Raw genomic sequence first — 27,206 nt, 5'->3', positions numbered from 1 at the left:
TGAACAACTCTCAGGTCCTGACATTCAGTACTGACCATGCTGCAATCAGAGGCTTGCACCTATATGAGAGTTGGAGTTGGTCCTCTGTACTGATGATGGTGAAGTTCTTCTTGCAGCAGTCAAGTAGACCAGGTCCTGGTGTCTCACTGCTGCAGTCAGCCCCATCCCCCATCCTAGCAGCAATTTTAAACTTATTTGTTATTCTGCAGCAGCCGCCAGCTGTAGTGCAGGCGTAGCCTCTGCTGGGCCTGTTTAGAGTCCTGCTCCCACTGTCCTAGTAACATTTCCTGGAGGTAGTTTGCACTGCAGTAGTGTCCAAAGAAAGAGAACATCCTCAACATTTATCTGGATGCCTTTCAAATGGCATGGTGTTGGGAAACCTGAGTGACACTTGAGCGTTCTGTAACATCTCAGCCCTAAAAGTGGGTGAGGGGTTGGTGCAGACACAGCCTTGAGAACTCATCTCTCGCTCTCTGCAACAGACATTAAAAGCAATTTAAAGCTTTAGGAAAAGCATTAGGAGCACCCTGTACCTTTTCCCATTCCCCTGATTTTGCCTTTCTGGTTTAGCCAAGGAAAACAACTTGCAGGCAGAAGGAAAGAGGAGTCTGAGCAGCTGTTACCGAGACCATGGTATCTTGCTGATTCAGCAAAAAAAGGAGAACTAGATACATTTATTTAAATGCATTGTGGTTGAACACTGTTTATGGGATTGTAACATGAAGTTTCATCACTAATATATGAAAAAAACCCACAGCTGAGATGAAGCTTTGAGGTCAGAGACGAGAGAAATTTCTGCAGCAGTGCTCCTGTGGGGTGAGGGTATTGTCATGTCCTAGCTAGAACTTCCCAGTTGTTCAACAGCCTCACCCCAGTCAGCTGCTCCCTGTCAGCAGGGGCTGGCACTGCTGTTTGCCCACTCCTCACTCCAGTCACACACCCATAAAGCTGAAACAGTCTTATGAGTTTCAGGGTCATAAATTTTGTTCATTAAGGTGAGCGTAATTGTTTAATTAAGTCTTAGTACACCTTAAGAAATCTATGCCTTCTAGTGGGTACTTACCAAGACACAGAAATTCAGCAGCAAGAAAGGGTTAAACTTCAGATCTTCACAGACATCCATGGCTCCAGGCCTCATTTGGAAGTGAGCAGGGCTGCAGTGCTCTGCTCAAGCACATGTCCATCAGCCAAACTTCCAGAAGCAGGGAAGTCAGCATTTGCAAAAAATATGCCTGATTTTTCTGGGACATGGGATTCACATGCTCCTCTGTAAGTTTTCAATTATTTGGAATGTCCAGCTGCTTCTTCCTGTGAGAAGTGTTTTTTGAAAAGAACATTGCTGACCCATCCATTGGCAGCTAGCAGCACTGTGAGTGGCTGCTGTTATGATGTACAGAATAACTAATGACACTCCTGTATGCAGTTATCTTTTATTGAGCTGCAAGATCCTGGGAAGAGTTAAATAATTCCTCTGATCCAAGAACCTAATTCACTTGGAAATCGAATCAGAAACCCCAAATTAATGTACTGACTAACCTGTAGGAATGCTCTGCCTAGGATGGATGGCCACTTGGTCTAATAATACTTCATTAACTGTATGGTAGCAAAACTAACTATAGCTGGATTACTTAAATTTTAAAGGGTCCAGTATTTTCCAGACACTTTTTTTTTCCCCTGTGCATAGGTCCTCACTAATTAAGGAGGTCCAGCTTTATAGGTGGAGCAATACCAAAAAAGCACCAATAAAATTTTTAAAGCTCTCTAAAATGTTTTAATACCTTATTTCATGTGGTATATGCAGAGTTATGATGGTTCATAAGGTATAAAGTTTTTTATTAGCAGTCCATTGGGGAGACTGCATAACTCAATCACTCTTTTGCAACTCATTTAATGCACATCACCACAGCATTTGACTAGCATACTTAGCACAAATTGAAGTCAGTAAAATATTTGACTCAGCAGACCATTACATACTTACACAAAGAGAGAGTTAACTGGAAACTAATTTAGGGAATTAGTGGTTGGTTACAAAACACAGCATAAACAGACCAACTTTTTGCCAGATAAGGCTACATTATTCCCAAAAAACCTGTAGGTCTTGCAGTGTTTTTCCTAAAAGATGTGTGGGATAAAAATTGTAAAATCAACTGTCTTGTGCTTGGACATCTTTTTATGAAACAAATGCTAAAACTGATATGGGAGGTATAGGATTCATTTTCTCCCTCTCCCTTAATCTCCTTTTCCCTTTCCCAATGTTTAGAGGGATTCACTTCAAATAAGATAAGTAGGATTGTAAGGTTCTCCTTGCAAAAGCCTACTTCTTTCCATGTTTGACAACATCTGACACACCCAAGTTGTAAGAGCTCAGTCAGCCAGTCCCAAAAGTGCACAGGGATGGTGACACCACACGCAGTGCAGTCACTTTCTAGGTGACCATCGCTCTTGATTTCCCTACAGCAGTAGCTAGCAGAGTGTCACAGGTGGCACCTATCTGTGTCCAAAAGAGAACAGAGACTGGTCATCCTCTGTTATTTTGTATGTCACCAGCATCAGAAGATTAATTGTGTTTTCAGCTGAGAATTTCCTTTGAATTACAAAAATCTTGGTTAAAACCCTCCTGTTTATCACAGAACAAACACAGATGGCTATAGTATACCATTTTCTTGTCTTATGATATGGCATACTGACCCTCTATAAAGAACTTGAAGCTTGTTGTGTGCAGCAGTAGAGAAGAGGAAAAAAAGCACACAGCGGGAGCAGATTAAAGACCCACATACACAAGTGTTTGAGAGACAGGGATTTTAATTTAGATCTTCAGACATTTAAGAGTAAAGACTGTTTGATTCTTCTGTTAAGGTGACAAGAATTATTTCAATCTGTTCCTACTAATATTATCCTGTACTAGTTGTACTTATAGAAGATATACTTTTCAGGGTGACACGTGGCCAAGAAATGAAAATTTCCTTGGTTGACATGAGAACAAACAAATGATCTCCTGGAATTGTTTTCATGGATTTCTGAGAAAAGCCTGCTGGTTACATCATTTACCTGAAATCTACTTCGCCAGCTTAAAAAGTGCCATGCTATGCAACTTGAAACAGGGACATAAGCAATAGACCAGGGGAATGTAATGACCATTGGGTCTAAAGAAACAGTTTTGCTTTGGCTTCAATGTTTAATTATTTATACAAAACAATACTCCCAGTAAGAGACTAAACTTGGCAACAAGGAATAAAAATGTTTTATTCCTCTAAATCCTTTGAAAATCCATCTACAACTGGCTGAGGTATATATATATATATATATATATATATATATATATATATATATATATATATATATATATATATATCAGAACTGCAGAAAATTCCACTGCACTGAATATGTTCCATCCACATACAGCTCAGACATGTCAGCTGGGTTGATTGTGTACCTTCCCAGAGCTGCAAGGGAGGTGCAGATCTCCCTTGACATTACTTGATATTTACTAGACTTGAAAAAAGATCGTGCATCAATTTAACGTGTTGTCCATCACAATCCAGAAGAAGGAGGAAGAAACAACCTAACTAATACAGAAAGCTGCAGATATTGAATGAGGCAGGGAAAAGCATGCAAAACAGACAAGGTAAATGAATGAGATTGATAAGAGTCAAAGGACACTGGGATAGCTTAGAAATAGAAAAGTGGTTTTTAAAGTGCAATAGCTGTTGCTATTGCAACTTCACTTAGCTGTGAATGATCCACTGCTGACTAAGAAATAAATAGCTATTGTAGTAGATTTCTGTTCTCCCTCCCTTAGTAGCTGCTCTACAAAAAGATTTTTTGTTTATTTATAAACAACTATAAAATTACTGAATTTAATTATAAAATTACTGAATTTTGTTTAAGAGGCAGGGAATCCAGCCTCTTAATAAATGCTATAGACTTTTTTGGGGGAACATTCAGGTCTTGTCAGTTTTTCTATATTCCCTTTTTCTTTTTTTTAATATGTATATAAAACCAGATAGATGGTGCCAAAACTGTTAAAACCACATAAAATCTCAGACAAATTACTTCAGCCAGAATTATGATAATCTGGGAAACTTCAAAATTCTCTTCAGAATTCTCCCCAACTATATTCTTAAATTTGTATGTGACCCATCCTTATTAAATGGCACCTTAATTTGAGAACTTCTAAGTGCCTTTAATACTTGATCATTGAATCTAAATGTTCTTTTAAATTCTTTTAACTTCCTCCTTAAAAAACCATCAAAGTAAAAACCATATTTCAAAGAGCTAGTCCTTTATCAGCAGTTAATAGCTCAGTTCTGCCGTGCATACACAGGCAAAATCCTCATTGAAATCAATGTCTAAGTTCAGAGACTTCTTTTACACTGGGTGCCTTTAAAGAAGTATGGAATTTCTGTCCCAGAAAAGATATGGCTCAAATTAAATTTCCACAGCAGTTAGATTCAAGGCTGCAGCCCAGGGATGGGTGGGATACACAACAGGGTGGGCCCATCAAAGACATGTGGTCTGGTGAGCTTAAGAAAACCAGGGTAGATGTGAAAGAAAACTGGGGGCAAAGAAGGAAGCCTGGGTGCCATCATGGTGATTTAAAAGCAGAGCAAAAATGGCCCTGGACTTAAGAGTTACAGAGAACTTCTCATTGTGCAGAAGCAACTGCACGTAGTACGTGCTCTGCTTTGGCCTGACACCATATGGAAATTCCCACTGAAAGGGGACTGCAACTCCAGCAAGGAAAGTGTTTCCATTTGCTTAGCCCAGACTGAGAAGGGACCTCATCCTGTGGCCAGCTTTTGCCCTGAAGATTGACAGGTTCTCATCTCTCTAACTAAAGGTACAAAGAAGCACCTGGAAAGGGGCAAAATAAATTTTGCACGCCACCTTTTATATTTACTACATAGTGACACTAACACAAATACCCATCTTATTGTTAATATATAATGTATAATACACCCCTTTATCTTTTTGAAGCTTGTGCTTATTGTATAACTTTTCCTGAATTCCTCCATTTGCAAACATTGCTTTTGTAAAAACCACATCTTACTTTAAGTTCTGTAATGATCAAGTTAAAGGACTACTTGGGAGGACTGTAAACACTTGCAGCGAGATGGATTAATCAGTATCCTAACTGTAAATCACCTTGTGCTCTCCAATAGCAAACTCTGAGGAAGCTCTTGCGTGTTAGCAACAATATCAGCTATGAATTAGTACAACAGGTACAAAGCCACTTTATTAGTTTGTTATATGTTTGTCTTTTTGTCTAGTATCTGTTTGATTGCTTGCCAAAGTTAACTGCGGATAAGGAACAATAAGGAACTACCACACTTCTTCCCTCTGAGAAAACACACAAGTCCTACCACTTCATGCAGCTTCCTGAGTTTGAGCAGGTGTTTTCAGGCATGGAAATGGTTGTCCTTGCCTTATTAAGACATTGATATGGAGGAGCAAGGAAAAGCTTAAACAATGAAATGAGGCTTGAGGCTGAACAATTTTGTCTCATTCATTTAGCTGCTGATGGTGTGTGTGTGTGGTACAAGGGAGATTTAATGAACACTGCAAGTATTCATTACTGTATATGAATCTAGGTATTCACATACAGAAAGATATTTGTATGCTTTGGGTATGAGCTTACTGTAGAATTAGAGGTTAGAAATTAACATTATTCATTGGTGGCAAAAGATAATGACCTCTATTTAAGAAAACATATATATCTATTATCTTGCTTGAATGTTCAAAGAGCTAAACTCTCTGTGTAGGTCTCATGTCTTCTGTGTCTTTTGTGACCCATTTTTGCGCCTGCTGTGATGCTTCTGGATGCTCTGTTGTGTCCTCAACCCTCACTGCTCACATTGACATAAAACTCTTCTGGGAAAATTCTTCAGATGCCAGTGACCTCTGGCTTAAAAAAAACATAACACGACATATATATCATATCATATCATATCATATCATATCATATCATATCATATCATATCATAATCTTCTCACAACCTCTCCAAGTAACTACAATTTAAAGTGAACAATCCCATGTATCACCTTTTTCCCAGCTTCCTCTGGTCTGAACTGTATGATCTTAGATGATTTTTCCAACCTTAATGATTCTGTGAATGCAATAAAAATCAGAGTATAAAGCAAAGTTGACTAATACAAGTCTCCCAAAAGAGCCCACTTGTATTCTTCATGACATGTGGAGATGTTATTTTTGTGGTAGTGAGTTTCAGTGGAGCATTACTTCAGCTCAGAAAACATGAATGTACCACCTTGCCATTCCACCTCGAGCACCAGCCTCTAGTACTGCTCCCAGTTCTGCTGGGGAACTGAGGATCTTTCTTCCTGGTGGCCTCCTGATTCAAAGCAGGCCAGCCCCCTCTTAGTTGTAATGAGCTAAACATATAGAGTTCCTTAAGTTTGTCCCTTCAAGCTGGTTTTGCTGACCCTTGATTTACTTACTCAACTTCTCCTGTGTATAAATGCTTGTTCTAAAAAGGTAACCTTCCACTTACCTGAATTTAACATTAATTAGTAATAATTTTGAGTGAGTGTTTTAAACTCAGTGGTTTTGAGGTTTTCAATCTCTGGCTTTTGTGAGGATAAAAGAGGCCTGGATCTTATGGTAACATACACTTCTCCTTTTGAAAGGTCTAAAACTTATTTACATGCAGCATCACTGAAATACTATTACCTCTGGTACTGACAACAGCAATCAAAAAGTCACTTAAACAATGGAAGACTGAGGAAGAAGCCAAAGTTTTGGATATATATACACACACACACATTTAGGTAAAGAATAGTTCCTTTTAAAAGATTCCATGGTACATTCCATATTCACTGAGACAGGACTTTATTTTTTTAAGCATGCATCTGAATGACCCAAACACAGTAATCATGAATGCATGTAATTTTTTTCCCCCTCCTTCTGCCCAATCCTAAATTTAAATCATAATGCTGAACTTGTGACGTCACTCTCAATCATTTCCACATGGCTTCACTTGTAGGATCAAAAAGAAGGTGAAGCTCTCTTGTGTCAGCAGAAAGCTGACTTGGGGGATGGAAGATAATTCAGTGAAATTTCTAATAATGACAAGAAGACTTCAAAGAAACCTACAGGTAAAGTACTATTCTTTTTCAGTAAATATTTGCTCTGCCTCAAATTTAACACATTAATAGAGGGTCAGTGTTAAAAGGGGCTGTGTTCCTAAGGAGACCCTGAGTCTTCAGATGCTTCAGTTCATTTAGAAAATCTTTCATGAATTTAAAATCAACAGGTGTATTCCAAAAAATAAACCTCAGTGGAAACAGGGTAAGATAACCTGCATGGTGGGCAGCCCAGCTTCATACTTCCATTTTCTCTGGTACGTTAGCTTTCTAAAGATGGCATTTTGGCTCTGATCAAATGGAAGGGCAAAGGTTACTGAATGTGAGGCTGTGGCTGCTGGAAAAGAGAACCAGTACAATGGTGGGGAAAAGCAGGCCACCAGCATTAAGCACAGAGAGATGTGGGAAACTGGCAAGAAGGAAAAGGATGTCATTTTCTGAGAAACCAGGAAATGAGCTCTGTGTTCAAGCATTTCTATTTATGGTATAAGAATTGTAAATATCGCAGGAGATATTTGATACTGAGACAAGGAAATATGTGTCAGGCCTTTTAGTTTTAAGCCCTTGTCTTTGCATGGGCTGCTTTTGTTCGAGGAAGCAACAATGGAAAAGGAGGGATTTGGGAAAAAAAGGTTTCTGCTGCAGCATTTCCCAAACTATTTTTCCTGTGGCCCTCTCCCAAGTGAGTTCTACCGTTCATGACCCTTCTCTCCCCTTTCCTCCCCAACTCATTCAGCATCCAGCATTCAGGATTACAGCCACTCATCTCAGTTTGCAGCCTGCAGACATTATCTCTCATACCCCCCCTTCTTTCCCAGGGAGAGGGTGAGTCCTAGTTTGGGAACTGCTGTTTCCACTGGATTTCAGTCCCTGGCAACCTATCTGTAAAATATTTTGACCAAAAGGGAGCTGTTCCCCAGAGACGGTGATGCTAATTCTGCTGTGTAGTTCTGGTGTGATTTCAGAGTAATCTCCTGGCTGCACACCAGTGTTGTCCTGCTGGGCTCGTCCCTAAGTGAGAAAACCTCTAAAATGCATTTTTTAAGCATAGCACCTCACAGCCTTTGAGGTTAGCTGCACAGTTTGGTTAGCAAAGTGTCTCTGTGCTCATTTCTATTCAGCTTGGAGCCCAAAAATGTTCTCCCTCTTCTGTCAATAACCTTTATTAATTTAGATAATTTTCTTTTAAGTTTCATTTGTTCTATGTTTTTAAGGCAAAATCAAGCATTACAGGATAGGAGGATGGGACAAACCACTGTTTCCACTGCTCATTTTTAAAATGTAAAGGCAGAAAGTGTGTGACTCTTCTATGCCAGGGTCTTTCCCAGAGCTAACTCCCATTCCCATTGTATTTATATTCACCAGAGCCACTGACTTGTTTACCGAGTGAGTGGCTGCTCAATTCCTGGAAGCCATTTACTTATCGCTTACAAGATGGAGGCAACAGCAGTGCTCAGCACTATCTGTTTATCTACCCAAATATGGATTTTAAAGACTCATTACAGTCATTTGACTTTGAAACCTCTCAGCCCTGAATACCAGGCAAATAAAACCAACAGGTGATTTGGTAGAATTTCTGCTGTTTTATTTAAAGGTTTCTAAGACTCTCAATCACCTTGTCTCTAAAACAGTGTGTCCTTCTCCCACTGTTTATTTTTTTCAAAGATAAAGCATTGCATCTGAAATCCAGGAAGCAATAGTGACATGCTTTGAGGAGAGTCTGGAAGTGAAGGGAAATTATTAGAAGTCGTGACCTCAGTGGAAACGTTAGACGTGAGGTACTTGCCTGGCCCATGCTCATGAGCCCTGAGGGGGACACACCAGCATGTCAGGCACCCCATTCTTCACACCACCCTTCTTCTGACACCTATTCAGCTTCCTTGCCATGCACCAAAGTTAGGAGAAATTGCTAGATGTCATCATGGCTCTTGTTATCTGGGGCACCCTGCACACTTCCTCTTTGTGACAGTAGGTGAATTAGGTTTATATAGGGAGATACATTCTTTTGCCTTAAACCCAAGTCACTAGGGATAAGCCTATCATGAACAAAACATGTCACTGTTCCAGCCCTATGCACTCCAGAGGTTTTCCTGCCTGTCTGTCCTGCAGCACCTTTGCTGTGAGAGGTGTCCCCGCATTCAGCCCGCGCCAGCCTCTGCTGTGTGCCAGCGCAGCCATCTCTGCCTGCTGGGGGATGCAAAGCAGATCCACGGGGACTGTAGGGAACACGTCCATCCCAGCTCCTGTCAGGCCAGCATTTGTGCTTCTGTGAGATGCAGGTGATTGCTAAAGTTGTTTCCGAGACTGCTCGTGACATAAAAAAAGACAGTGACAGAACTGCATGGAAATACAATCTGATGTAAAACCACAGTGGTATTTTACTTTTCAGAAAGGTTTTGTAATGTGTTTGAATTGGCTACCTGGCTGTCTTTGACTCTGACTGCTAATCCTTCAGTATCCTTGAAGGTGTCCTTGATACTCTAAATTAGCTGATATTTTTAGAATATTTCAATTTTTATTATCAGTTATGCAATGTACATATCACTGAATATTTTTATGTCAGTGTGATTAAAATGCTTAATCCCCTCAGAGAAATTTGCAATGACAGAAACCATGGATAAAAATCAGCTCAAAGTTTAAGAAGAGCAAGAAGTCAAATAACTTTGGGAGGCAAAAATGTTTCCAGAGGGTTTGTTCAGTCTCCTAAAACATTGGGACAGATTTTTTGCAGAGGCAGACTCAATAAGAGTACTATGTGTATATGGGGGAAATCTTCTGCATTTATAGAACTGGGGTGCCCCAGAAGTGGGACCCCAGGCCAACATAGAGTTTCTAAGCAGCTGAAAGGACTGTGACAGCAAAGCAGTGGTGTGCCCTGGCACGGGGCTGGGGACAGTTGAGAAATCAAATCTGTGTGTTTAGCAAGAATCAGAGTGGTCCAGATCTCACCCCATGGACAAGAGGTGAGGCTTAATTTGGAATGGGAGGCACTCTCTGCAGTTACTCTTGCTTTGCCAAAATGATCCAAATTCATCTTCAGAAAACATGGTACATGAGGAGCCTTTCCTGGGATGTCTGCAATGTCATTCTGCTTGTGGAAATAAAGAACCTCAGAAAATACAATCTCCGCATAAGAAAAAATGATGTGACTTAATTAACACATCATGTTCATAAAGAAGTACCTTCTGTCAATCAGAATACCAACATTTTCTATATTTTTCAATATATTCCTGTCTTTGCAACAATCAATATGCGGAGGAAGTTACGTGTGTTCATATCTTGAGCTAACAACTATTAAGTAATACTAGTTAAACACTTCTGGTTTTGCTAGGTGAGGCTGAAATGTCGGCCTGTTTCTCAAAAGCATCACTGATCCCACTTCTTTTTAATATGCACTGTATGTGCATAAACAATGTTTATCAAGAGCACCTTCCAGGGGATTTCCATGATCTAAACAAATGTCTTTGAGATTACTAATATTCAAAATATTAAAAGGCGCTCTCTTATTTTTGCTCTTTTTTTTACTGTCTGGAAAGAGAAACTGAAATTTCAGAACCACAAAGGATTTTCAAGGGTATGTGAGTGAGATTTCTCCTTGGAAAGGTACAGATAGCTGTTCTCAAATCCAAGGGGCCCACGAAGAGTGTCTGGGTTTCTGGAATGAATTGCTGAGTTGTACGTACAGGTGCTAAGTGTGATTACGTCAAAGTGAAAGTGCAGGAAATGAGATCACCCAAAGGTACCACAGGCACTGCAATATTAAGAACTGGGTATTAAGGACTGCAACTGTATTTATCTCCAGGTTTCAAATCCCCCCTGTTAAACCCACTTATTAACTATTTTGTTAAAAGCTGTGAAGGAGACCAGGCTAGGGTAGAGGGATACAAAGAATTTGGAGTGAGTTTTCAATTAAAATCCAGTCTGTTCTGTTTCTGATAATCTCTAAATTCTTTTGAAGAAATGATCATTATAACTCTGTCTAATCTGTTTTCAAAACAGACTCTGAAATAGCCATTGTGTCCGCACCTTCTGTTTTTATAACTTATGTGCTTTGATATTGTAATTGATGCAAGTGGGTGCAATTAAATCTTTATTTGGAAACTTGCACCAAAGCAAGTCATTCAGTAAAAAAAAAAAGCCACTAATGTGCTTTGACTCTAGATTCTCACACATATTTGCACTTACAATCAAAGCTTTTGTTCTGTTAAACTAACAAGGGCTGTTTAGCATAAGAAAGAGTTAACACAGGCTGCATTACGTTTTTCTAATTTTAGGAATAACAGTTGAATGGAAAAAAAATTTGCAGAAAACTATGCTGTCCCAGTAAAAATGACCAATTTTTATTTTAATAAGTAATTCACCACAAATGGAGAGGTTTAAAAAAGGCTGGATGATATGCCAATGATTACTGTCACTCAGTGATAAAATACTTCTCATGATTTTCCTAAGAAAGATCACAAGAGAGCAGATCAGATCTCTAGCTCAAAAATTTCTCCTAAACTAGGCAGTGAATTCCACTCCACCACTTTCACTTGGGGGGATTTCACATCAGCACAAGACAGGCAGGGATAGAGATCTGCAATTAGATGTTTGTTGGCATATCTTTATTTATTAGTTCTGTAACACGGTTATTGATCAGCCATCGCATTGCTATTTATAATTCAGGCACTGCTGTCTTAAAACTTAGCTGTGGATTGGTTTGTGTGGAAGGAATTTTTGTAGAAGGGTAAGCATGATTTATTTCAGTGAAATGATCTGTCTGCTTGGTCCCACTGCAGGGAAAGGCTGTAAAAGCACAGAGCTTAGTCAGGCTGTCAGCTGCTTCTGGAACAACTACAGGTTAAAAGCCTTTTTCTTTTGCTCAGGGACTCTCAACTAATAGGAAAAGTCTTAAATGTAATAAAACATGGTGTGTATACGTACATGCATATATTTACATATATATAAAATATAGTTCCTTTTTCTTGGGAGAAAGTTCAGGTAGACCACTTTACCACCTATGAAGCAAAGTCATGAAAGCACACAGTGGGTGTAATCAGGTCTTAAACCCCTTACAAGTGGGTATAAAAACCTCTGTATTAATTTATCTGGAACATGCCATCTTGGCCTTCTTGAAAACCAAAGAAGATGCCTTCAAAAGGGCTCCCACTGGCAGAATACACCTCCAGCAAAAGCGAGGTTATTTAAGGAGTTCCTGTGTCAGGCTACCTTCCTGACAGGAAAGGTCAGCCTTCTCATGTCTCCAACATCATGGCAGAGGCTCTAACCTCAGTCTATCATTATGAGGAAATCAAAATCAACTCCACTGAAACTTTTTGCTTGTTGATGAGAGTGGTTTAAATAGCATCAGGGCTAAAACCTAAAAATAATGCTTGTTATCTGGAGATTGCCTCTCGAGATAATTCAGCATCTGAGGAACAGGTCTCATATCCCATAGTAGGACAACTGCACATTAGTAGAACATTTTCTGTCCCTAATAACATCCCAGAGGAGGTGGCCATTGTAAAGTTTCTCCAGTTTGACTCATCTTGAGTTTGTGTGAGTTTTAAAATTTGATTTTAAGATCAACTTAAGCCCATTTAAAATGAGATTGTCTCTGAAGGAACATGAATCTTATTTTTCTCTCCCTTGGCTCTGTGCCTTTTCTTGTGTCAGCACTATCATTTTCATAGCTTTGTGGTCTGATTAAACCTGAGTAAAATTTAGCCACTCAAAAAACCACCAAAGTGGTCTGCTATTGTTTACAAAAAGGAGTCAGCAAGAACAAGAACCATGTGAGCAGAGCTAGGGAAAAGAATGGATTGCTCCTGCCAGAGGATTTTGCTGGATGTGAACCTGTTCCTGGAAGCTGCATCACCTGCAGCTGTGGTATAGCTCCTAGCCACCTCTGTGGAGAGGAGACAATTGTTGGGCTGTACATCAAAGAACAGCCCTTACTACAGTTCTTTTGCAAATTCTGATTTTTCAGTGACTCCCTGATAGCATCCAGTTTGAAGAAAATGTTAGAAAGGCCTTGGATTTATTAAAGTGCAGATTAAAAACAAGTTTCGAAACTAGTTGCAAAATGGCATTTCTGTCCTGTTTTTAGAACTATGTGTACAGCTTTGGGAAGAGAATGAGCCAACTATAAAAAATATTCTGAATCCCTTAGGACAGCACAGAAGAAAGAACAGCTCTGCCTTCTACATTAATGTAACCAAGCAGGTTCCACCTTCCTACTCATCGACACCAAAATGAAGAGGAAAAATATTTATCCCTCCCTTCAACCGAATATGGAATTCAAATAAAAACAAAGTAAACCAGCCAGGCAAATAGTACAACTTCCTGCTCCAGTCCCTCTAAAATTCAATTTTACTGACATAAGCTTGGAAAAGATTCAGTGCCCTAAATTACCACTGAGAGTAAATAATAGTTGCATTTGCCATGACAGGAGACTTTGGGTCAGTGTCAGCCTAAGGACAGCAGATGAGACTATCTGTTGGGAGTTTTCCTTTGCTGCTGTAGAAGGTTTCTCATGGACAGGGAGGGACAAAGGAGGCCTGAAGGGGTACTCAGGCCCACGGTGGCATCAGAAGCAGAAAGTGCTTTCCCAGCCAGAATTCTGTTCTGTCTCTTTCAGTCCTGACCCTTTCCTCTCCCCTGTGTCCCTTGCCCTTTAGTGCTCACAGTCTGGGAAGTGCCATGGGACTGTCTAAGGAGAGAGAGGGAATGTGGCTGCTGTGCCAAAGGGCAGTGGAGGAGAGTGGTGGGTACTGAGGGAGAAAAGGGAGGATAGAAATCCATGAGGATGAAGAACAAGATCCTCCTGTTGAAGGCACAGTTGAAGAGAAAGTACAGAGAGGAACAGCGAAATGGTCAGCAATCTGTCTTCTGACCCACAGCCTTTCAGAAGCGCCACATCCAGCGGGCTCCGCAGCCCAGTGCTGGTTTTTTTCAAATTCTTACTTTCTTGAAAACCTCCTTGAGGTGGATCAAGGATGGATGTTCCCCTAGGACCTTTTCCTAGCGCCTCCAAACATTTACTCTTTCTTTGAAGACCTTTCAGCTCCCTGCCAATCAGCTTGAATGCCCTCAGCCTCTTTTGCTTTCTGAAATTTGACTAATACCTTCTTGTTCTACAAAGTACCACACCTTCTTCCTTTCTTCCTCCCCCAAATACTTCTGCCACTGCTACAATACTGAATTTTGCCTATCCTTTGGAGAGCACAATTACAACCAGTCAATACAGCTGAACAATCTGCTGTGCCTTGGGACCCTTAGATGGTATCACTCACTCTGCCCAACTAGCTCTGCCTGGAAAGAAATGAGAACTCTCTTTCCACTAGCACTGAACACCCTCAGTGACAGCAATACAGGATCTACACTGGGATTTTTATGCATCTTGAATGAGTGTTCTGACCTGCAAAGTAATCATAATGTCTTCCAGCAACTCACCAACCCACATTAACTCTTCTCTCCTGGCCTTTCTCAATATTACATTTCAGTTTTCACTCTGTCCTCACTTTTTCAGTTTTCTCTGCAATTAATTTCTTTGTTTTATTTTGTTTTGTTTTGTTTTTTTTACTGACACAGGATGTGAGGCATAGATGTTTTCAGGAGGTGAATTAGAGGTTTTGGCAGTAGAATGAGGAACTTACAGGGTTTTGGCACCTACAAAAAGAATTGGCAAGTGGCTTGGGTCGGTGGGATAGGCATGGCAATTTTCCTTCCTTGTTCCTTCTTTTTCCCTTTTTTTTTAGAGTAGCTACATTTGAATTGTTCTCTAAATGTCATGTTTCTAAATATACTGGATTATTATGGTTTAATTCTGCTTTCAATCTATGATATCCCTAATTTAGATCCAGTAACAAGAATTTAGATATAGAATTGAATACACATGAAAAAATATATATGTTTCATATACATATATATTTAATTCTACTAATCAACATTACCTACACATCCACACATACTTTTTTAGGGATAGGTATTGGCATTTAAGTCCCTCACGTGGGCAGGAGAAGGTAATAGCTACACCCAAGACAACTCTAAGAAAATTTGACTCCAGCAAAAGTATTCTCTTTTGGTGACATAAAACTCCATTATGACTTTAGTTGTGCTTACCTATGTCATGATTTATGTCAGGAGGGCCTTGAATGAGTCTGCCAGCTGTTATGGCTGCATTGCCCTACCTGTTTATTTGTGTGTCCTTACATGAGATGCCAATTTCTTTGAGGATAATTGTCTTAGCAGGTGTAAGTGTAAAGTTAATTATATGTGAGGCAAGGTAAGCATATTGGCCTCATTTCTCAGTGAGAACAGAAGTGAGACTGAAGGGTCCCTGCTACTATACAAAAATTTCTGTGCACTGAGGTATAGCTGGCCCTGCAATGTATCTGCTCCTTCTGCTCCCAAATATTCTCATCATTGTGCCTGAGATCACAAAAGGGTTAAATAAAATGTTTTCCTAAATTGTTATGGGATTTGCTGATACTTTGTTCTTATAAAAATAAAAGGGCTACAGGGGCTGCTGCTTCCTTGACTCTCTAGGAAAAAAATGAATCTGTATGTTAAACTGTGTGTATTCCCACGCTCTGTCCAGAACAACATCATGAACACAGTTGCTTTTCTTAGGCAAGTGGTACCTTGGTTATGTGCAATATTAGAAGCATGCTCAAAGGGGAAGGAGTAATATTAAACCTTCATAATTAAACTTTTCCTGATTTTGGTGAGTTTAACATGGAGTCATCAAAATCCTTCATTCTTTGTTATTGCAATTTTTTTCAGGCTGAAAATTCTGAGTAGGAGCAAAGATAATAATTATGTAAGAGGGAGGGACTTAAAGATGACCACTGCTCATCACTTTACTAATACTTAATGTTAAAAGCTATGAGACATTCTGGCTTCTAAATTTTTGGCATTTTTTCAATTTTTGTTTAGTATTGGATGGTTTACCTCAAATTTTTTTTCAGTAATGAAATTGAACCCTGTCCAAAAATGTGAAGTCAGCACAAGTTCTGAGAGCACGTTGCTCTCTGAGTTCTCACACTTTTAAAGCCTTACAGACTCCATATATACTCCCTCCTTGGTGTGCTCCCTACTGCTGAGAATGGCATCACCTACCTTGTGCAGACTGGTTAAATCTGCTGATTTTCCTGCCTAAATTTGCCCCTATTTTCCAGCTGTCTGGTGTGTTGAGCTCTTCCCAGACGCAGTGATCACTTGTTTACTGTGCTGGAGTTGAAACTCGTGGCCAGCTGGCAGCTGAGAAGGGAAGAACCACAGCTTCTTGGTGCATTAAATCGTCATATTAGGCTCTAGCTTGGAAAAACTTCTGCTGGCTTTGTTTTCTTTTTCCCTAACAATGACATGACAAATATACTGGGTTTCCATTTGTTGGGGTTTTTTTTTGGTCTTCCTTATTTAATTCTGGGATACTAAAAAAAAAAAAAATAAAAAATTAACTATGAAAAATCTAATCAGCTCTTCTGCTAGGGTAAGACATGTGCCTTTTAATTGCAGTGACCTTGTTTGGTAGTGAATTACTATGCAACCACTAATGAGGGAGTTACCTTAGAAGAAATGGTAACCAAAAAGAATCAGTGTTTTGAGAGTGGGTGTAAGTGAAGAAACACAAATTTGAAACTGACAATTATTTCAACTATTAATCTTCTTCTGGAGGCAAGTGATAGTGATGACAACAATCTGACAAATTGTAAAGCCCTGTGATGAATTGAGTCAATTATGATCTTTTGTCTGTCTCACCTGCACTCTATCCTCTGTTCTGGTTACCCCTCAGGGGAACTGTTTTTAGTATTGCAGTCCTAAAACAGATTGTAGCTGGGTATAACTTCCATACCATCTGATTCCATTGCAGGGAAGATGGAGCAGGGCAGAAGAGCTTCCTTAAAAAGTTGAAGTCTATATCCTTCCATCCCACAAGAGCTATGCACAGGCAGGTAATCCTGATTCTGGAACTGTGCCCTTAATGCATTTCTAAAGCAGTCCTTTTGTAGCTAGCACATGTGTGGTTTCCTACTAAGAGAGAACCTGTATAGGCCTATGCACATTTCCCCAGAAAATATGGAAATTGTTCTGGGATACAGAATTCTGCTTTTTCATGTGTACTGTACGTGACTCACCAAGTTTCTCAATGGTTTTTGTACATTAACCCTATTGTGTTTTTACACAGAATAATCATTGTTGGAATATTTTGTTCAGGTGAATGGGTTTGAGCAGGGGCAGTGAGAAGAAAGCTACCCACCGGGTATGTGGTTGCATGCCCTAAAAGTTATTTACTTCTTCTTCCTCTGGCCAGGTTTTTGATCTTTAGCTATGCCACTCAGATGTCTCCAAGTTTGGCAGATGAGTTCTGAGAGCCCACTGGAGCAATTCAGATGATTGTAGTGAAGGGGTGCCTGGCTCCTGAGTCTTGCACTGTGCCGGGCTTTCAGCATGGAGGAAACTCTTCTAAAAGTCCACGTGTTTCTGAAATTTAGGTGACTGAGGGTTAAGAAACAGTTGAGCAGACTTTTGCACAGAATATAGTTTGGGATTCAGCTCACAAATTTTACATGAGCCTATGTCTGACTTTGGAATGCCCACATATGGAGAAAAAGAAAATGAAATGCTGGCTTCACCAGCAGCTGCTGTATACTCAATACTTTTGATCAGACCTTTTTTACTAAGGCTCCTGAACATGGATTTATGAGCCAACCTCTAAAAATCTTGGCTGAAGTTCTTAAAAGGAATTCATCTCTCTTATACTACCCACCATGAGGCCCCAAAACTGCCAAATTCTTTAAGAAAGAAAGAGCAGCTGTGCCACACTAGGTCATGGGTATACTGGGCTTGGCACCCTCCAACAGTGGAAAATAGTGGATGCTTGGGGTAAAGTATAAGAATAGGACAAGCACAGAATATTTGTCCAGGATCCACTCCAGGTGATTCAGGGATTCCCTGTACCAGAAGCTGCATATTTGTATTTAATTGCTGTGAGTAATTTTTTTTTTTTCCATGAACTTGTCCAAACACTTGAATACATGTCATTTTTATCCCTGCTGCATCCTGCAGCAAGTAGCTCCAAGGTTTCACTGTGCTCCACATGAAGAAGGATATCTTCCTGTGCTTCTTGGAACCTGCTGTTTGCTGGGATCTTTAGAAAGAAACATTGGTTTTTAATTATTTATCTTTTCTTTGCAATTCAGGATTTCAAAGGCTTTTTTATTATATGTCATTTTCGACGAGATATCATTGAAACTCAACAGGAGCATGAGCATGCTATTCATGCATGAGCATGCATTTCAAGCTAGAATTTAACAGTAAACTTGTCTGTAGATTTATAGTCATGTTCTAGAACCTCTTCTGTTCCTATATAAACTCTTCAAACATAATTGAATCCAGGGTAAACATAAAATTATTCAAGGAAGCAAAAAGTCATCTTCCTTCATATTGGCAGGAGAGATAGACTGAGGTTGCTGCAGGAATCATGAAAAAAACCCTCTGATTATTTTTGAGAGCTGAAAATGCCAGAGTTGAGAAATCCTTGAGGTTCTTGAGCAGAGGTGCACCTGTGTGATTATGTGCATATGTTCCACACCAACACACAAAACTGCCAAGGCCATCTGTGCTGGAGGAAAGGTGGTGAGTTAAAGTCTAGGCAACACAGAGTGAACCTCAGTGCCCTGGCTTAAGGATGCTGTTGGCTACCATGGAAACCAATTGGAACAACTATGTGAGGGACATGTTATCTGTGGCAACAAAACAGGAGTGACTATTTCTCAATATCACAATTACCTACAATTATTCTTGCATATTAGGATTGTCTTGAGATATTTGCATAAAGCATCATTCACTTTGCTACAAGTCTTATGTGGGTGGGGGCAGCCTGACCTTAGCAAGAGTTCAAGGGTTTGACAGTCAACTTGAGAACCTGTTTTATGATGCATAATTTTAACAGCATTTCGGGTATGGCTCTTCAGTGCAGCTTTCATTTCAGCCTTTAAAACATAAACTCTTTGCAGATGGCAGTGTGCATAGAGGAGAAGTGGTGGAAAAGTCTGTTATGAGCTGTCACAGCAAACTAAATCTGGCTGTAGTCACACGAGTAGCAGTTAAATTATCCTGCAACATCAGCAGTAGCTTTTAAGTGAAAACATGATCATGCGTGATGTTTGAGGGCTAATAGAGACAAAAATTTGTATTTCAAGTCATGGCAGAGTCTATGAAGAGAAATGTGGGGGGGTGTGTGTCTCTGTATAAACAACACTAAATTAGGGGACCTTTTAAACATGTCAGTTTTACAGTATTGTGACTTGACAGGCATCAGCAGAGGCGTCCCTGACTTACACAGGCCTAAAAAAACAACAGATCTCGGCCTGTGCACCACACAAATGCTCAGTAACTTGCTTATGTATATTTATACTCAGATATAATAAACGACATTGGATAAGCATTTACCACATCACAACATAAAATAATTGTATGCACATAAGAGTTATTCATGCTGGTTAGAGGTTGAACCCTGCTGAATTTGCCTCTCATCTGACCAATATAAACATAGGGCATCTGTGAGGTGAGCTGCATTTTAGAAAGTGAGTCAGGACACAGGATGATGCAGCACAATTTGAGGGGCTTTTTGATATTCCATATCTTTGATCACTACAGATTTTTTATGCAGTTACTGTACAATACTGGTAAGAAGTACAGCTAAAGAAAATGCAAATGAGCTCAATAAAGGCTCCAGGGCTTTTTGGGGATGTAAGGTTATCCAGTCTGTTTACAGATCACAGTCTGCTAGAATGAAACAAAATCAAACCAAACCCTTGCCCTGAAGATATAATTGGCAACATTAAGAGTCTTAGAATACCCCAGGGACAGTAGTTGCATCTCTACTTCACCACATATTATTGTTGAAAATATTATTCAGCTGTTTATTTATCTAGAATTAGCAGATTAGGGAGTAGTGTTTTAGAGGATACCAAACATCTGTGATAGCAGTTTCAGAGTAATAGGCTGAAACAGACACTGTGTCATCACTTGGGGGAAGAATTTAGGCAAATACAGTTGGGACTCCAGTTTCTTCTTTTTCCTTTCTTTTCCAGGTCAGCTTTGCTAACAGCTATCTGGGCTCAGACCCCAGCTCTTGAATCTCACATTTTATTAAGTACTCACTTTGCCACTAGTCATTCAGAAACAGCCTTGTGTAAGGTATTAAAGAACGAGTAAGCCAAATCAACATTTCAAGACTCATATGGCTTTCATATAGCTGGGCAGAGTGTCTTTTCACAATTGCAAACCTTTCTTCAAGTTGGATGTTAACACTTTCAGAGTAACTTTTAATGCCAAAACAACGTCCTTCCCTTTCAGTTCAAAGAAAATACAACATCTGTCATAATGTGAAATGTAGATTTAATGCAAGTGTCAAGTCAGGCACTTGGTAATGAGGTAAAAACCCTTGAGATTTTAAGTCTCTCTTCCACGCTATCCTATTACAGGGAGGGGAAAGGAAAGAACTGTTTCTTTGGCACTTAGCAGCTTTTCTGTGTCCCTTATCTATCCTTCCCGGACATCTTCTGTAAATTAGTGGATTTTTCCTGGCAGTGGCCCTGAGAGAGAGGAAGGTGTAATAATGTTTGCTTTGTGGCAGAGGGAAACTGCGGTACAGACTAGCCACAGTCCAGGCTTGCTGCGGCACTGCCCGGAGCCCCCAGCCCCGACCGGGGCGGTGACGGCTTTCCAGGGGAAGGGCAGCGCTCCCGAAACTGCGGCCGCATCCCGCAGGACGCTGCGCGGCGGTGGCGGAAGCGGGTGGGAAGCGGGGAAGCAACAGGCTGGTGGCAGCTTCCCGGCCGGGGGGCGGCAGCCGGGGCCGCGGGGCGCCCAGCGGGGCCGGAGCGGGGCCGGAGCTGTCCCAGCAGCGCCGCGGGCGCGGAGCGGCCGCTGCAGCCGCCGAGGGCGGGCGGGCGAGCAGCGAGCGCCGCTGGGCCAGCGAGCCGCACCGGGAGCGGGGGCAGCCTGCCCGCCCCCCGGGAAGCGCGGGCTCCGGGGAAGGACTCGCAGATGTCTGAGTGCAGAAGCAGAGATATTTGCTCTTCGGATATCTCCTCTTCTCCCCCACCCCGGTTTTCCTCTAGCCCCTCTCCGCCGTTCTCCCAGGAAGGCTGGAAGCAGCCACGGGGTAACAGCGGCACGGTAAGGAGTTGGGATTTCGGGATGCAGATGTCACATCGCCCTGCAAACGACTCCCGCGGTAGCGCTTTATCAGGATTTCAAACTGCGCCGTTTATCTCTTTTAGAAAAGCGTTCTTGGAGGAGATTGCCCTCAATAGACCCGTCACAAAAACAGTTTAGTGCTGCTCTTGTGCTTCTGTGCATCGCACTGCGAAGGGATCCCAGTGGTCCCTTGGGAATACAAGGAGTTGTGAGAAGTTACACAACTGGCCACCAGACTAATCCACTCCCTCTACCTTCCCGCGAGTACCTCCCCCTTCTGCTCTTTTTTTCAATAGCAGCGCTTTCTCAAAATCTCAGGTTACTTTGCTAAAGAGTTCTCAGCCTTATAGTTTCTGCCCTTGTCTCTGCCTCCAGCTCCTTAAGAGCCACCCAGCCCCAGCGATTGGATTGGGCAGCCCGTCTTGACACACCACTGTGCTGAGTGCTTGAGGACGTGTTTCAACAGATGGTTGGGGTTAGTGTGTGTCATCACACTCGAGTGGGGATTAGGGGAGAGAGGCAGCCTTGCTGGAGCTGTGTGGTCTTCCCCAAGTGTGAGCTGCAAGCAAAAGAAGAAATACCTAGCTCTGGGGGAGAAACGGGAAGAATCGTTTCCAGCAGCTCAGAGGGAAAAATAAAACCGCACACTTTGTTCAGGTAAAGTAAAAGGCACCTCATGCCTCTCTCTCTCTCTCTCCCTCTCTCTCTTTTTTTCCTTCACGGTTTTCAGAGGAATGCTAGCACAGCACACTTGTCAAAGCCAGTTGCTGCTGCCTTATCAATGCTGCTATTGTACGGCTGACAGATAACAGCGAGCGCAGCCTGATGCTTGGCTGTCTTCATAGAGCTAACACTCTTAACGCCGCTAAGGTCACGCTTTCGGAGGTGTAGATTGGAAAATCTCCCCGGGCGCGGTGCATCCCAGCCCTGCGGGAGCCTGCTCCGCTCCCCCCGCAGGCAGCGCTCTCCGCTGGGCGCACACGTGTGTGCCCGGGGCGGCGGGGGCAGCGGGGCCGGGCGCGGTGGGTGCTCTGTCTGTCTGCGGGGGCAGCGGGGCCGGGCACGGTGGGTGCTCTGTCTGTCTGCGGGGGCAGCGGGGCCGGGCACGGTAGGTGCTCCGTCTGCGGGGGCGAACGCCTCCGTGCTCCGGCAGAGCTCGGGCGGGAGAAGGCAGAGTATTTCCTAGGTTTTGAGCAGGATGCTTCAGCAGCGTGCAGCCTGTCTGGGGCTCAGCTGGGAGGCAACCAAAATGTTTTGAAAGTGCCTTGGAGATGTCCGTAAAGTTTGAAGACTCCTTTATAGAGACCTGCCTGACAATCGGCATCGAGATGGTTTGGCTTACACATGGGCATAAAGTTAAGAGAAAATCAGGAAAGTAGGGAAAGGCGGGGTACAATGTAATGCTGCTCTTGCAGCTGCAGCAGAGCAGATGGATGTAATTCATTTGCAGATCTGTTTTTGAAAGTTTTACAAGTCATTGAAAACTAAGTAGCATCACTATAATGGATCATTAAAGACTTGCTATATTTATAGATTCTAAACTAGCAATCTGAAGTGTTAATTAGACGTAGGCAAAAATTTATGTTTAGGAAGGAAGGGGGGCAGAAATATAATTAGAAATTAGTTATGGAAGTACTCTGCTATCATTTTCATTTAATTCCGCTATTAAGTTCATTGATGTCTGGAGCGTGGGAAGCCCAGCAAATTAACTAAATCAGAAATGTTATCACTAATTACAGTATGTTAGCTTATCAGAAAAGATGTTTTCATTGTTTTATTCTAAATTATCTAGATGGAGAAATTAGAGGATGGATTATTTTTTCTTTTATTTGATTTGGGGTTGTTTAGTTTAAAATTTGCTGTATATATATGCTGTTTTCCTGTGCAGAGTAACAATATTATTTGCTTCTTTTGCACCTTAACAGTTCTTCACAGTAACTGTCACATACCTCTGGTGCTTATGAATTATTGGCCTCCTACTTGTGAAAGAAATCTAACACTGTCCTCACCACTTACAGGTGAGATATTCTATATATATACACCATACTGTATCTAATGTGTTCTGAAATAAGATCTGTTTAGTAGGCTGAGCAAGGGGATTTATAGCTGGTGCTTTGTGATTTTGGTATTCAACAGTGTAACGATGCCCATAAACCCATGTTTCATGTTGCACATATATTTTTGCCTCAAACCAACTTTTTTGTTAACTTTTTTTCCCTTGAACAGACAGACTATTTGACCTCTTTATAGGTTGTTCCCACCTTGCATTTCCAAACACACTCTTTAGTACAAATGTGTCCTCAGAAGTCATCCACAGCAATTTGAAACAGAGAATTAGCTAAATCCCAAAAATCACTATGCAACCAGACCAAGATTTATGTGAATAAATGTGACCATTCTGGTTTTTACTCTCAGTCTACACTTTCTCATTGTAAAAAGTGATGGAATTTTTTACAAGCTTAAAATGAAAAACAAAACCAAAGGAAAACCTCATTATAGCTCCACGTACAAGTCTTGTATATTGGATTTCTCTTTCTCCCAGAGTGTCCTGTGAGAAGCTCAGTATGCCTTCAGCACACAGAGGTTCAGACTTCAGCAAAGCTGAGGTGCAGCACTGTGAGCGGCAGAGCCTGATGCTGTCACTGCATAGCTGAAACCTATCCCTTTCTGTGGCTATCATTGGATCACAGATCAGATGATCTACAAGAAACCATATTTTTTAAAGAAAGTGCATAGCTAATTACACATGCCCAACTTGTTTTTGTTTTACTAGGGGGGAAAAAAACAAACTAGTTTCTCTAGCACTGCCAGAAAATCTTGCTGAGAAACTAGGAACAGCAAATCATGTTTTTCCTTCCTTCATAATGATGGGGCTGTTTAAAAGACAATGCCCACGGGGCAGTCCAGCTTCTTGTCAAAATGTAATCTACTGTTCCAGATGGTAAACATTCAAAGACATATTTATGGTGACTTCTACATACCTTCCTTTGACATTGGCTTTTTTTTTTCCTGAGAGCACTTGTGCTGGGTACACACATGAAGTTCCCATTAGCATCCTAGCAGCTGTAAAAGTGTTCAGAGCTCACAAAGATGTTCCTCACAGTGAGATAAAAATAATCTTAGGAAAAGATCTGAGACAGTATGAGTTCCACGATACGCTCAAGGTAAAAAATTCCAGAGGTACAAAAAAAAATCCATAAACTGCTGCATGAAAGCTGTAACACATTTTTGTTGCGGCTAATTCATCTTTGCTTGATATGGAATGCTGAACATACCAGGCATGTCTGTACTATCAACTCTGTTTGTGATGTGAGGCAACCTGCACTACACAAAAGCTGGTGTGTTTCTTTTTCCCCCAGCTAGTGAAAATTAGGTGGGATACTTATTGTCTTCATAGAGTTTTCAAAGTGTCACCCTGGTTTTTTTCTCTCACTGCTCTGAGCGGTTAGGTAGAGCACAAGAAAATGTTTTCCAGCCAGAATGTGTTCTGCCCTGAATTGTCTTAATTATGTGTCAGTTTATTGCTTGTCAGGGGCTTCCTCTTCTTAGCACTTTATAATTGAGGTGGGTGAGCTCATTACGTCACAATATGCAACTTCAGTTTCTGCTTCTTGGCATGTCTCCTTGGCCTTTCATTGATTTTTGTCTCTGTTTCAGAGGGGAAAAAATAATTATGATTGGTGTAATTTGCATTGAAAAAAACCCCTTGGTAAATTTCCAAATGGCATGTAAATGCACCTTCAAAAAGTAGGCTAAATTAGACGTTGGCAGGAAAAAAATTGCATGTAGAAATCCAGAAGTATCCTAGAGATTGCAAGTAACAGTGTGAAAATTATTGTAACCGCTCTTATTCCAGTCAGGAACTGATAAAAACAGTTTATTTAAAATGTTGTGATGCTGGGGACAGTGCTCCTAAATGTGCAAGCCATTATAAAAGCCACGCTCGGTGGACGGTAGACAGCTAAGGAAAAAAATATTTTAAAACATTTGCAAATTCTGTTCTGGCTAGAAACAGTTTATTGCAGACTATTTTGACAGTTTGCAGGTTTTTTATCTAGCTTTGTTTAGCTTACATCCTACACTTGATAATACATATATTTATACATATATATATATATGGCCAAATGTTCATGCAGGATCAGGAGTTTGAGCCTGGTGTAATGTCAGGGCCCATTCTCACACTGATGAGGCAGGACACTTGTTGCAGATGTCATGGGAGTCATGGGTTCCATGATTTCCTTAGCTTTAGAAAGAGCTTTGGGGGATTTGTGTTTGAGTGGGAAGGCAGACTGATGTGATAACAATTGAGAAAGCTCCTTTCTGAGCCCCTTGAGAGCTGCAGTGTTCAACAGAGAGCGAGAGTCCCGTGACAACTCTGCGGTGACATAGAAAGAATCCAATTAGTGGCCACTCCTGCTGTTGATACTAGATCTCTCCTAAAACATTTCCACCATTACCACCCCCATTGTAATCCCATCCCCGACACTGATAATGGGATCAAGAGTGTCTTTTCAGAATGGCTGTTTAAATTTTAACTGCCATCTTTGGAGATTTTGAGGATATTAAATCAGAAGGCACTGAATAACACAGCTCTCAAGAGGGCTTTGTGACACCCATAAGACACAGTTGTCTTCCTCAGACTGCAATTTCCCAATGCCTCCATCACGGGTAGAGCTGCATTAGGTGGGCTGCAGGTGAAGTGGGGGGCTGTATGCACATAGTGAATAATCCATTGAGGTGTGGCTGTCCCTGCACTGCAGTTACCTGTGACCTTGTCCCTGAGCAGTCACATGTGTAGAAAGCAGCAGTGGAAGGGAGTGGGAGGGGGTACAGTCCCCTGTGCTGTGCCCTAGTAGTGGCAGCAAGTCACCCTGCTTCTCCCTTTAACAAGCCTTCAGTCATCACTCTGCCTTCCCAGCTGGAGCAGCAGTGTAATATTCTCTCCTGCCCCCCTTGGATTTTTCTCTCTTTCACTTTCCTTGCTCCAACGTTAATTCATCATTTCCATATGAGCAGAGTGCAGTAAATCCATTGTTATTCTTACCAAGAGGGGCAAGTTCAATGCTGTCATGTGCTTGGAGAGGACGCTGTAAAGTGGAAAGGCTCAAGGTTCTAATCAGTCACCTCAGAATGCAGCACAGTAATTATTAAATTAATAACCAAACCAGACTCGTTTTAGCTGAATTATTTTAGCACATTTCAGTTATGTCAGTAGACTGCTTTTGAGGGCCCCTGCAAGATCTTTGTTTAGCATTGCTTGTTTATACTCAAAAGCTGGTGAGAGTAATGCCATTTTAATTTCATGTGTCTTAAGAATTTTATTTTCTGAGGAAACTAATGCTTGTTTCATCATATGGTTTTTGCACACAGCAGATTTAGTGTCAGTGATTTTCCCAGGACTTTAGTTTCCACTTTCAGAATCTGCTGGAAAGGTTGGTAAGTCTTTGTTACTGTGTGTGCTCTGTTAATCCTGGAGCTCTGAACCTTTCCAGTCATAACCACCACTGGTGGTTTGGTTACACTGAAACATTTTTTTGTAGTAGTTGACCCTTACACTCAAAATTTTATCATTATTTCCTTTTTTTATAATTATTTATTTCGTAGCAAAAATTAACTTACAATTAACTAACTTGCATTATAGCATTTACATCCGCAAATTTGCGAGTATTGCTAGAATATATACTGCAAAATTTCTAGATGTGGCACTGTGCTGTAGAATTCCAGGCTGTAGATCAGTGCTAGATTATCTATAGAATACTTCATGGGGTTTCTATATAGAAGCAAAAGACTAGAAAGTCAGCGATGTTGTATTCCAAAAAAAATCCTATCCTGGTTTGATTGTAATTGTGCCACTGCATGCTGCCATTTCTCTATGATGTGACTCTAACCCATCTTAGCAAGGAGAAGAGCTG

The 27,206-nt window shown here is 41.1% G+C and overlaps 1 protein-coding gene across 22 annotated transcripts in view; it reads left to right on the top strand.

Moving 5' to 3' along the window:
• The window catches only part of SULF1 (sulfatase 1), a 185,509-nt gene that overhangs the window by 40,032 nt on the left and 118,271 nt on the right, over positions 1-27,206 (top strand). For 7 of the 22 annotated variants that reach the window (XM_084218754.1, XM_084218761.1, XM_084218742.1 and 4 more), the window contains exons 3-6: positions 5,163-5,222; positions 7,002-7,113; positions 16,958-17,039; positions 23,220-23,312. The exons of 5 other annotated variants lie outside the window; for them this stretch is intronic. The gene's annotated coding sequence lies outside the window, so the exon portion shown is untranslated. Of the gene's footprint in view, positions 1-5,162; positions 5,223-7,001; positions 7,114-16,957; positions 17,040-21,669; positions 21,770-21,795; positions 21,952-23,219; positions 23,313-27,206 lie in introns of those variants that run through there. 10 more of the 22 variants (XM_084218756.1, XM_084218740.1, XM_084218744.1 and 7 more) reach the window with 7 other exon arrangements.

This window comes from Fringilla coelebs, assembly GCF_963513975.1.
Source record: "Fringilla coelebs genome assembly, chromosome: 1".
Lineage (NCBI taxonomy): Eukaryota > Metazoa > Chordata > Aves > Passeriformes > Fringillidae > Fringilla > Fringilla coelebs.
Note: the sequence above shows the minus strand (reverse complement) of the source record. Positions and strands in the feature narration are given on the sequence as shown.